This window comes from Trachypithecus francoisi, unplaced genomic scaffold (assembly GCF_009764315.1).
Source record: "Trachypithecus francoisi isolate TF-2019V2 unplaced genomic scaffold, Tfra_2.0 Lachesis_group10, whole genome shotgun sequence".
Lineage (NCBI taxonomy): Eukaryota > Metazoa > Chordata > Mammalia > Primates > Cercopithecidae > Trachypithecus > Trachypithecus francoisi.
Window position 1 is genome coordinate 27,513,232 of NW_022681455.1, and position 12,895 is coordinate 27,526,126.

A 12,895-nucleotide genomic window follows, 5' to 3' on the forward strand; every position below is an offset into this window, starting at 1 on the left:
CCTGACCTCAGGTGATCTGCCCACCTTGGCCTCCCAAAGTTCTGGGATTACAGGGATGAGCCACCGTGCCCAGTCCATTTATTTACATTTTTAATACATTTTACCACCTATACATATATCCCTGAACAATATAAGAAAATTTTTTTGGTTTGAAATTTATATAAGTATAATTATACTTTCTTTTTGTGTTGTCTTTTCACAAAATTATTTTTATAAGATTCATTTATATTGTACATATCTCTGACCTGTCCATTGTCATTGTTGACTTGCATTCAACACTATCCAATTTCTGTAAATGCGCATTCAGGTTGTTTCTAGTTCTTGGTTATACAAACACTACTACTATAAACATTCTCGTACATATTTGCACACGTGCAAACATTTCTCTTGGATATATATCTAGGATAATAAGATATTTATATCCTTAACTTACTGAATAATATCCAACTGTTTTCTAAAGTGGTTTTATCAATTTAGATTCTCAGTAGTAGTGATGAAAGTTCTTACTACTTGGGCCGGGCGGGGTGGCTGACGCCTGTAATCCCAGCACTTTGGGAGGCCGAGGCGGGTGGATCACGAGGTTAGGAGATAGAGACCATCCTGGCTAACACGGAGAAATCCCGTCTCTACTAAAAATACAAAAACTTAGCCAGATGTGGTGGCGGGTGCCTGTAGTCCCAGCTACTCGGGAGGCTGAGGCAGGAGAATGGCGTCAACCCGGGAGGCGGAGCTTGCAGTGAGCCGAGATCGCGCCACTGCACTCCAGCCTGGGTGACAGAGCGAGACTCCGTCTCAAAACAAAACAAAACAAAACAGAAAAACAACAACAAAAAAGAAAGTTCTTACTACTTTATATTCTTACCAATAATGATTAGTTTTTCTTTTTTTAATTTTAGCAATTCTGGTAGAAGATCAGTAGTATCTAATTACAGGATTAATTTGCAATTTCCTAATTTCTAATAAGGGTGATTGCTATAGTTGTTTTAAAATATGTCCACCAATTATTTGGCATTCTGCCCATCAAAAGGTGGAGTCTAATTTCCCTCTCTTTGATTGTGGGGTGGAATTAATAACTTGCTTTTAACAAAAAGAATGAAGCAGAAGTGACACCATTCCTGAAATCTCAGACTAAACGATAAAAGGCAAAATACCTTCTGCCTGATGCATTCATATATTCATTCATTCCCAATCTCTCTCTCTCAGCTTGTCCTTGAGATCTGGCCACCATGTTGCAAAGAAGCCAAGCAGCAGTGTGGAGAGCCTACATGTAGCTGATCCTATCAGAGTCCAAATTCAGGTTACAGCCAACAGCCAGAGTCAACCTTCAGACATTTAATTGCTGGAATCTTCAGATAATTTGAGCCCAACTTCAAGCAGCCACAGCTCACACCCAGTGAATCAAAGACAAGCTGACCCCATGGCACTCAGATCTAATTGCAAGTTTGTGAACAAAATAAATGTTATATTAAGCCAGTGACTTTTAAAGTGGTTTGTTTCATAACCAATATATAAATAGAACTATTAACTTTTAATGTGACCATTTTGGATCTCATCTTTTGGGAAGTCTCTATTTTTCCCAATTTTCCCCGTTTTTCTATTGAATTGTCTATATTTTTCTCATGGACTGATAGAAGTTCTTTATATATTCTGTATTTTCATGATAATCCTGGGTAAGTTATTTATATTGCAAATGACTTCTCTGACCTGTGACTTTCAGTTTCATAATTTTATGGTGTCTTTTGATGAACATAGTTCTTCATTTTATTTATTTATTTAATTTATTTATGTATTTACTTACTTTGAGACGGAGTCGCACTCTGTTGCCAGGCTGGAGTGCAGTGGCACGATCTCGGCTCACTGCAACCTCCACCTCCCAGGTTCAAGTGATTCTCCTGCTTCAGCCTCCCCAGTAGCTGGGACTACAGGCACCTGCCATCACACCCAGCTAATTTTTGTATTTTTAGTAGAGACGAGGTTTTACCATGTTGGCTAGGATGGTCTCAATCTCTTGACCTCGTGATCTGCCCACCTCAGCCTTCCAAAGTGCTGGGATTGCAGACATAAGCCACCAAGCCCGGCCTATTTCATTTATTCTTAACTTACAAATTTAATGTCATTAAATTTATCATTTTCCCCTTATATTTAGTATCATTATGTGTTATTCCTTCTTTAAGAAATCCTCTCCTACCCAAAAGTGCTGTGGATATTTTCTATATTCTCTTCTAAATGCTTTATACTTTGCCTTTTACGTTTCAGCATTACTACACCTGAAATTTTAATGTGTGATATATTTTCCATAAGAATATCTAATTGTGTCAGCATGATTTACTGAATAGTTCTTTCTTTTTTTACACTTCTACATTATCCTATTTATTATATACCAAATGTGTGTTTTTTTGTTTTTTGTTTTTTTTTTGTCCATTGGTCCATTGGTCCATTGTTGCATTTGTCCATCATTGTACCAATAACCACACTGTCGGTTTACAAGGCTTTAAATGAAGTTTTCACATAGGGTTGAGCAAGTTTTCTCTTAGTTCCTTCTTCATCAAGAATGTTTTAGCTATTCTTGGCTCTTTACATTTTCATAAAAATATTTAGAAAAGCTTATTAAACTCAATAAAATGTTGAGATTTTAGAGTTACATTAATCTATTAATCAATTTTAGATGAATAGATATTTAACAACATTGTAGGATTTTACAACTCATGAATATATATTTTTGTTTCTCTAAGTCTTTTTTTTTTTTTTTTTTTTTTGAGATGGAGTTTCGCTCTTGTGCCCACGCTGGAGTGCAGTGGTGTGATCTTGGCTCTCTGCTACCTCTGCCTCCCTGGCTCAAGCCGATTCTCCTGTTTCAGCCTCATGAGTAGCTGGGATTACAGGTGCCCACCACTATGCCTGGGTAACTTTTGGTAGAGACAGAGTTTCACCATGTTGGTCAGGCTGGTCTCTAATGCCTGACCTTAGGTGATCCACCCACCTCGGCCTCCCAAAGTGCTGGGATTCCAGGCGTGAGCCATCACGCCCGGGCCTCATTGTATTGCATAATTACAATAATAATAAAATACCCACAAAGTAATTCTGTGTAGGTAATTGTGCATATTTTACAGATGAAGAAAATACCTCTGAGAGGTTATATTAACTGACCAAAAGTTACTCAGTTGTCAAGTGGAGAAACTGGTGCCCTTAACCATTTTCTTTTTTTTTTTCTAAGATGGAGCCTCACTCTGTTGCCCAGGCTGGAGTGCAATGGCCCGGTCTTGGCTCACTGCAACCTCTGCCTCCTGGGTTCAAGCAATTCTCCTGCCTCAGCCTCCCGAGTAGCTGGGACTACAGGCGCCCACCACCACGTCCAGCTAATTTTTGTATTTTTGGTAGAGACAGGGTTTCACCATGTTGGCCAGGCTGGTCTTGAACTCCTGACCTTGTGATCTGCCCACTTCAGCCTCCCGAAGTGCTGGGTTACAGGCGTGAGCCATCGTACCCGGCCTGCCCTTAACCATTTTCTATACTACTTCTCTCAAATGTGCATTCCATTTAAGAGAATGGGTATACTCTTCAACATTATCCTGTCAGGGGGTCCACCAGATTGAGTCTGGTTAACAAGTTTCATGTCTGTACTAGACTGAAGGGAAATGACTTTGATTTCCAGGTAAGTTAGAGTAAAACAAATGCTCCAACTTCCCTGACAGATTTGGGTGGAGAGTACACGGTTACTTAAGAAAGCAACAAAACTTCACCTTTCTTGAAAAATGATTTAGATTTCCTTTGTAATATGTTTGCTTTGCAAGTGCTTCTATTCAGCTTGCTGCCCAGATTTGGGCACATCACTTGGGAAGAAAGGTCTATTAAAAGTTAATAATTTAAGATTAAGCTCAAAACCACGTTTTTGGGGAAAGGACAACCTCCCACATCTTGAACATGGCTGTACCTTCTGAGCATGTACCTGCCCCATAGAGGCACTTTCTCTCAGCCTTTTCACTTCTCCAAGGATTGAGCTACCCTACTGGGACATGTAACCTACCAACCTACCCTCCTGCCTGAATTCATGGTCAATGACTTTATGATGAAACCAGATCATTTTCTTTTCACACACCACCACACCCAGCTAATTTATATATTTTTTTGTAGAAACAGGGTTTTGCCATGTTGCCCAAGCTGGTCTCAAACTCTTGAGCTCAAGTTATCCACCATCCTCAGCCTCCCAAAGTGCTAGGATTATATGCATGAACCAATGCACCCAGCTGAAACCAGGTCATTTTCTATTGAAATGTAACTGATAAGAGATACAACCACTTTAAGACCTCTGCTGACTGCTTATTATCATGTTTCCCTTTAAAGTCATTTGAAACTTTCCTTATTCTCATCACAGGTACATGAGGTAATATGACTCATTTATGGTCAATGGAATATATATTAAAATATTGCACAAAACCCATAGGTCATGCCTCTAATGGGAAAGTGTCGTCTTTCAATTCCTGCCAGCTTGAAAACAGGCAAGATGCCTTAACCTCAAAATGCAAGCATAGGTTGAAGATGATGGAATAATGAGATTGCAAGATCCTATGTTCCTGCTATTATGGACTTCTTATATCTTTGAATTCTGGGTGGCTTTTGTCCTTAAACTTTGTGTAACCACTGATATTTTGAGTCTGTTATAAGATATATTCTTATATACTAATAACTTCTGAGCACAGAGCCAAACCTGAATGGAAATCAACTAGGTATAACAAATAACCTTAGTATGTTAAAACATGCATGTAAAGAGAAATGGAAGAAGTTATTTTACATTAATAAAGACTAACAGGCTCCTCTCATAAACAGGAAAAAGCAAATGGATACTTCATGAAGACCAAACCAACTAAGTGATTGACTATTTCAATGGAAGAGTTATTTCCAAAGTTATTTTTGAAATAAGCTATGGAAGAACATGCCAGAATAAATTAGGCATGAAGGTCCAGTATCTATAGCTGGAGTTTGGTGGTCAGTTGCTAGAGATAATTGAGCATATCAAGTTAAAAAATTCCAAGACAGTTGTGTTAAGTATAGAAGTTAGAAATTATTATGGAGACCTACATCTATTGTCTTAATTTATTCAGGATCCTATTAAAAATACCTTAGACTAGGTAATTTATAAACAACAGAAATGTATTGTTCACAGTTTTGAGGGCTGGAAAGTTCAAGATCAAGGTGCCAGCAGATTTGGTGTCTGATGAGGGCTTGCTCTCTGCTTGATAGATGATGTCTTCTATGTGTCCTTGCATGGCCCAAATGGCAAACAAGCTCCCCCAGGCTTGTTTTATAAAAGGAATAATTTTATTCATGAGGGTAGCTTTCATTAACTGATTATCTCTCAAAGGATACAGCTCTTAATATCACCACATTGGGGATTAGGTTTCAACATATAAATTTTGTATGGATGCAAACTTTCGGACCATACCATTTCTGTACCTTAGTTGTCTATTTAAAGAAATAAAAGATTGCTGGGTAGCATCAACTTTGATTTGAGTAATCACTGTAAATTTTGATTTAATTCATTTTAAATATATATATATATACAAGTATACATATTTAAATATGTAAATACATAGTGAAAGGTAGATGTGGTTATATATTTGTGAGTTGAAGCAAACAGTTCTAAGACTCATCTTGCAAATGAAATAAAGTGTCTGCCTTCCTTATGGTCTTGTTATTACAGAACTCACTTTCAGTCAATGTTACTAAAGCATCCTCCCTTATGCAGTCAATATTACAACACTCTTCCTGGGTCAGTGAAAATTCACCGAGAATCTACTAAATCTCTACTTCTCCTTAGCTTCTGTGAAGTTCTAAAACTCTAATGTATGGACCCTACCCTCAAAGAACTTGTTACTGAACATCACAGTACCAATAAGTACTAAACACCATGAGAATATACACTACAGAAATTCAAAAAAATAAGGTATGAGTGTTGAATGGAGCTGATGAAGGCAAATAATAATAAACTAAAACTATGTATGTGCTAGGCTGGCCATGAGAAGTTTGAAAGAGGCAGGAGTAAGAAAAACAAATGAGGGGTGGCACCCAAGATGGCCACATAGGAACAGCTCCAGCCTCCAGCTCCCAGTGTGAGCAACACAGAAGATGGGTGATTTCTGCATTTTCAACTGAGGTACCGGGTTCATCTCACTGGGGCATGTCAGACAGTTGATGCTGGTCCACGGGTGCAACCCGATCAGCTAGAGCTGAAGCAGGGTGAGGCATCGCCTCACCTGGGAAGTGCAAGGGGGTAAGGAATTCCTTTCCCTAGCCAAGGGAAATTGAAACACACAACATCTGGAAAATCGGGTAACTCTCACCCTAATACTGCACTTTACCAAGGGTCTTAGCAAACGGCACACCAGGAGATTATATCCCACACCTGGCCCAGAGGGTCCCATGCCCATGGAGCCTCCCTCATTGCTGGCACAGCAGTTGGAGATCTAACTGCAAGGTGGCAGTGAGGCTGGGGGAGGGGCGCCCGCCATTGCTGAGGCTTAAGTAGATAAACAAAACTGCCTGGAAGCTCGAATTGGGTGGAGCCCACCGCAGCTCAAGGAGGCCTGCCTGCGTCTGTAGACTCCACCCCTGGGGACAGGGCATAGCTAAACAAAAAGCAGCAGAAACCTCTGCAGATGTAAAAGTCCCTGTCTGACAGTTTTGAAGAGAGCAGTGGTTCTCCCAGCACAGATGTTCAGATCTGAGAACGGACAGACTGCCTGCTCAAGTGGGTCCCTGACCCCTGAGTAGACAAACTGGGAGACATCCCCCACTAGGTGCAGATGGACACATCACACCTCACAAGGCTGGGTACACCCTGAGACGAAGCTTCCAGAGCAAGAATCAGACAGCAACACTCGCTGTTCAGCAATATTCTATCTTCTGCAGCCTCCACTGCGGATACCCAGGAAAACAGGGTCTGGAGTGGACCTCAAGCAAACTCCAACAGACCTGCAGCTGAGGGTCCTGACTGTTAGAAGGAAAACTAACAAACAGAAAGGACACCCACACCAAAACCCCATCAGTACATTACCATCATCAAAGACGAAAGGCTGATAAAACCACAAAGATGGGGAAAAAGCAGTGCAGAAAAGCTGGAAATTCAAAAAATCAGAGCACATCTCCCCCTCCAAAGGAATGCAGCTCATCACCAGCAACGGAACAAAGCTGGACGGAGAATGGCTTTGACGGGTTGAGAGAAGAAGGTTTCAGTCGATCAAACTTCTCAGAGCTAAAGGAGGAATTACGTAACCAGCACAAAGAAACTAAAAACCTTGAAAAAAGAATGGATGAATGGATAAGTAGAATAATCAACACAGAGAAGACCTTAAAAGAACTGATAGAGATGAAAACCATGACATGAGAACTATGTGACAAATGCACAAGCTTCAGTAACCGACTCGATCAACTGGAAGAAAGATTATCAGTGATTGAAGATCAAATGAATGAAATGAAGCGAGAAGAGAAATTTAGAGAAAAAAGAGTGAAAAGAAATGAACAAAGCCTCCAAGAAATGTGGGATTATGTGAAAAGACCAAATCTATGTCTGATTGGTGTGCCTGAAACTGACAGGGAAAATGGAACCAAGTTGGAAAACACTCTGGAGGATATCATCCAGGAGAACTTCCCCAACCTAGTAAGGCAGGCCAACATTCAAATTCAGGAAATACAGAGAATGCCACAAAGATACTCCTCGAGAAGAGCAACTCCAAGACACATAATTGTCAGATTCACCAAAGTTGAAAAGAAGGAAAAATGTTAAGGGCAGCCAGAGAGAAAGGTCGGGTTACCCACAAAGGGAATCCCAACAGACTAACAGCAGATCTCTCAGCAGAAACTCTACAAGCCAGAGGAGAGTGGGGGCCAATATTCAACATTCTTAAAGAAAAGAATTTTCAACCCAGAATTTCATATCCAGCCAAACTAAGTTTCATAAGTGAAGGAGAAATAAAATCCTTTACAGACAAGCATAGAGATTTTGTCACCACCAGGCCTGCCCTAAAAGAGATCCTGAAGGAAGCACTAAACATGGAAAGGAACAACTGGTACCAGCCATTGCAAAAACATGCCAAAATGTAAAGTCCATCTATGCTAGGAAGAAACTGCATCAACTAACGAGCAAAATAACCAGCTAATATCATAATGACAGGATCAAGTTCACACATAACAATATTAACCTTAAATGTAAATGGACTAAATTGTCCAATTAAAAGACACAGACTGGCACATTGGATAAAGAGTCAAGACCTATCAGTTTGCTGGTTATTCAGGAGACCCATCTCACATGCAGAGACACACATAGGCTTAAAATAAAGGGATGGAGGAAGATCTACCAAGCAAATGGAAAACAAAAAAAAGCAGGAGTTGCAATCCTAGTCTCTGATTAAACAGACTTTAAACCATCAAAGATCAAAAGAGACAAAGAAGGCCATTACATAATGGTAAAGGGATCAATTCATCAGGAAGAGCTAAGTATCCTAAATATATATGCACCCAATACCGGAGCATCCAGATTCATAAGGCAAGTCTTTAGAGACTTACAAAGAGACTTAGACTCCCATACAATAATAATGGGAGACTTTAACACCCCACTGTCAACATTAGACAGATCAACGAGACAGAAAGTTAACAAGGATATCCAGGAATTGAACTCAACTCTGCAACAAGCAGACCTAATAGACATCTACAGAACTTTCCACCCCAAATCAACAGAATATACATTCTTCTCAGCACCACATCGCACTTATTCCACAATTGACCACATAGTTGGAAGTAAAGCACTCCTCAGCAAATGTGAAAGAACAGAAATTATAACAAACTGTCTCTCAGACCACAGTGCAATCAAACTAGAACTCAGGACTAAGAAACTCAATCAAAATCGCTCAACTACATGGAAACTGAACAACCTGCTCCCGAATGACTACTGGGTACATAACGAAATGAAGGCAGAAATAAAGATGTTCTTTGAAACCAATGAGAACAAAGATACAACATACCAGAATCTCTGGGACACATTTAAAGCAGTGTGTAGAGGGAAATTTATAGCACTAAATGCCCACGAGAGAGTAGGAAAGATCTAAAATTGGCACCCTAACATCACAATTAGAAGAACTAGAGAAGCAAGAGCAAATACATTCAAAAGCTAGCAGAAGGCAAGAAATAATGAAGATCAGAGCAGAACTGAAGGAGATAGAGACACAAAAAACCCTCCAAAAAATCAATGAATCCAGGAGCTGGTTTTTTGAAAAGATCAACAAAAGTGATAGACCACTAGCAAGACTAATAAAGAAGAAAAGAGAGAAGAATCAAATAGACCCAATAAAAAATGATAAAGGGGATATCACCACCGACCCCACAGAAATACAAACTACCGTCAGAGAATACTATAAACACCTCTGGGCAAATAAACTAGAAAACCTAGAAGAAATGGATAATTTCCTGGACACTTACACTCTCCCAAGACTAAACCAGGAAGAAGTTGAATCCCTGAATAGACCAATAGCAGGCTCTGAAATTGAGGCAATAATTAATAGCCTACCAACCAAAAAAAGTCCAGGACCAGACAGATTCACAGCCGAATTCTACCAGAGGTACAAGGAGGAGCTGGTACCATTTCTTCTGAAATTATTCCAATCAATAGAAAAACAGGGAATCCTCCCTAACTCATTTTATGAGGCCAACATCATCCTGATACCAAAGCCTGGCAGAGACACAACAAAAAAAGAGAATTTTAGACCAATATCCCTGAAGAACATCGATGCAAAAATCCTCAATAAAATACTGGCAAACCGAATCCAGCAGCACATCAAAAAGCTTATCCACCATGATCAAGTGGGCTTCATCCCTGGGATGCAAGCTGGCTCAACATACGCAAATCAATAAATGTAATCCAGCATATAAACACAACCAAAGACAAAAACCACATGATTATCTCAATAGATGCAGAAAAGGCCTTTGAGAAAATTCAACGGCCCTTCATGCTAAAAACTCTCAATAAATTCAGTATTGATGGAACATATCTCAAAATAATAAGAGCTATTTATGACAAACCCACAGCCAATATCATACTGAATGGGCAAAAACTGGAAGCATTCCCTTTGAAAACTGGCACAAGACAGAGATGCCCTCTCTCATCACTCCTATTCAACATAGTGTTGGAAGTTCTGGCCAGGGCAATCAGGCAAGAGAAAGCAATAAAGGGTATTCAGTTAGGAAAAGAAGAAGTCAAATTGTCCCTGTTTGCAGATGACATGATTGTATATTTAGAAAACCCCATTGTCTCAGCCCAAAATCTCCTTAAGTTGATAAGCAACTTCAGCAAAGTCTCAGGATACAAAATCAATGTGCAAAAATCACAAGCATTCTTATACACCAGTAACAGACAAACAGACAGCCAAATCATGAATGAACTCCCATTCACAATAGCTTCAAAGAGAATAAAATACCTAGGAATCCAACTTACAAGGGATGTAAAGGACCTCTTCAAGAAGAACTACAAACCACTGCTCAGTGAAATAAAAGAGAACACAAACAAATGGAAGAACATACCATGCTCATGGATAGGAAGAATCAATATTGTGAAAATGACCATACTGCCCAAGGTAATTTGTAGATTCAATGCCATCCCCATTAAGCTACCAATGACTTTCTTCACAGAATTGGAAAAAACTGCTTTAAAGTTCATATGGAACCAAAAAAGAGCCCGCATTGCCAAGACAATCCTAAGCCAAAAGAACAAAGCTGGAGGCATCATGCTACCTGACTTCAACCTATACTACAAGGCTAGAGTAACCAAAACAGCATGGTACTGGTACCAAAACAGATATATGGACCAATGGAACAGAACAGAGCCCTCAGAAATAATACCACACATCTACAGTCATCTGATCTTTGACAAACCTGAGAAAAACAAGAAATGGGGAAAGGATTCCCTATTTAATAAATGACACTGGGAAAATTGGCTAGCCTTAAGTGGAAAGCTGAAACTGGATCCTTTCCTTACTCCTTATATGAAAATTAATTCAAGATGGATTACAGACTTAAATGTTAGACCTAAAACCATAAAAACCCTAGAAGAAAACCTAGGTAATACCATTCAGGACATAGACATGGGCAAGGACTTTATGTCTAAAACACCAAAAGCAATGGCAACAAAAGTCAAAATTGACAAATGGGATCTAATTAAACTAAAGAGCTTCTGCACAGCAAAAGAAACTACCATCAGAGTGAACAGGCAACCTACAGAACGGGAGAAAATTTTTGCAATCTACTCATCTGACAAAGGGCTAATATCCAGAACCTACAAAGAACTCAAACAAATTTACAAGAAAAAAGCAAACAACCTCATCAAAAAGTGGGCAAAGGATATGAACAGACACTTCTCAAAAGAAGACATTCATACAGCCAACAGACACATGAAAAAATGCTCATCATCACTTGTTGTCAGAGAAATGCAAATCAAAACCACAATGAGATACCATCTCACACCAGTTAGAATGGCAATCATTAAAAAATCAAGAAACAACAGATGCTGGAGAGGATGTGGAGAAATAGGAACACTTTTACACTGTTGGTGGGACTGTAAACTAGTTCAACCATTGTGGAAAACAGTGTGGCGATTCCTCAAGGATCTAGAACTAGAAATACCATTTGACCCAGCCATCCCATTACTGGGGATATACCCAAAGGATTATAAATCATGCTGCTATAAAGACACATGCACATGTATGTTTATTGCAGCGTTATTCATAATAGCAAAGACTTGGAATCAACCCAAATGTCCATCAGTGACAGACTGGATTAAGAAAATGTGGCACATATACACCGTGGAATACTATGCAGCCATAAAAAAGGATGAGTTTGTGTCCTTTATAGGGACATGGATGCTGCTGGAAACCATCATTCTCAGCAAACTATCCCAAGAACAGAAAACCAAACACCACATGTTCTCACTCATAAGTGGGAATTGAACAATGAGATCACTTGGACACAGGAAGGGGAACATCACACACCGAGGCCTATTGTGGGGAGGGGATGGTGGGGAGGGATAGCATTGGGGGATATACCTAATGTAAATGATGAGTTAATGGGTACAGCACACCAACATGGCACATGTATACATATGTAACAAACCTGCACGTTGTGCACGTGTACCCTAGAACTTAAAGTATAATAATAAAAAAAAAGAAAAAAAAAAAAGAAAAACAAATGGGGATATTCCAATTGTAGTTACCACATGGTAAAAGTGTTGGGAAGTAGAAGTGAAAGTGACTGAAATGTGTTTCAGTGAGTAGGATGGTATTTTGCTGTATGGGGAATTAAGTAAATGAATTTTCTCAGGTTGAAACAGTAACAACAAAAAAGCCGTATGATTATAGGTGCATGACAATCTTACATTTAACTAATATTAATACTTTAAAAAGTCATTGCATAATAATTCCCTAAAGTATTCTTATATTCCAAGACCATCAAATTTGCTTAGTTATCAAGTTCCTTTTCTAAAAAAAAAAAAAAAAAGTTTCTCTGCATATAAAATAATACATGTAAATTAAGGAAAGATTGGAAAATAAAATGATAACCAATAAAGTTCCACATTTTGTTGCATATAATTCCAGTGATTATATACATTATTTATATATATACACACACTATACTTAGTTTTAACCTGTTTTATTGCTATATATATATTTTTTTTTTTTTTTTTTTTTTTTGAGACGGAGTCTCGCTCTGTTGCCCAGGCTGGAGTGCAGTGGCCGATCTCAGCTCATTGCAAGCTCCGCCTCCCGGGTTCACGCCGTTCTCCTGCCTCAGCCTCCCGAGTAGCTGGGACTACAGGCGCCCGCCACCTCGCCCGGCTAATTTTTTTTTTTTTTTTTTT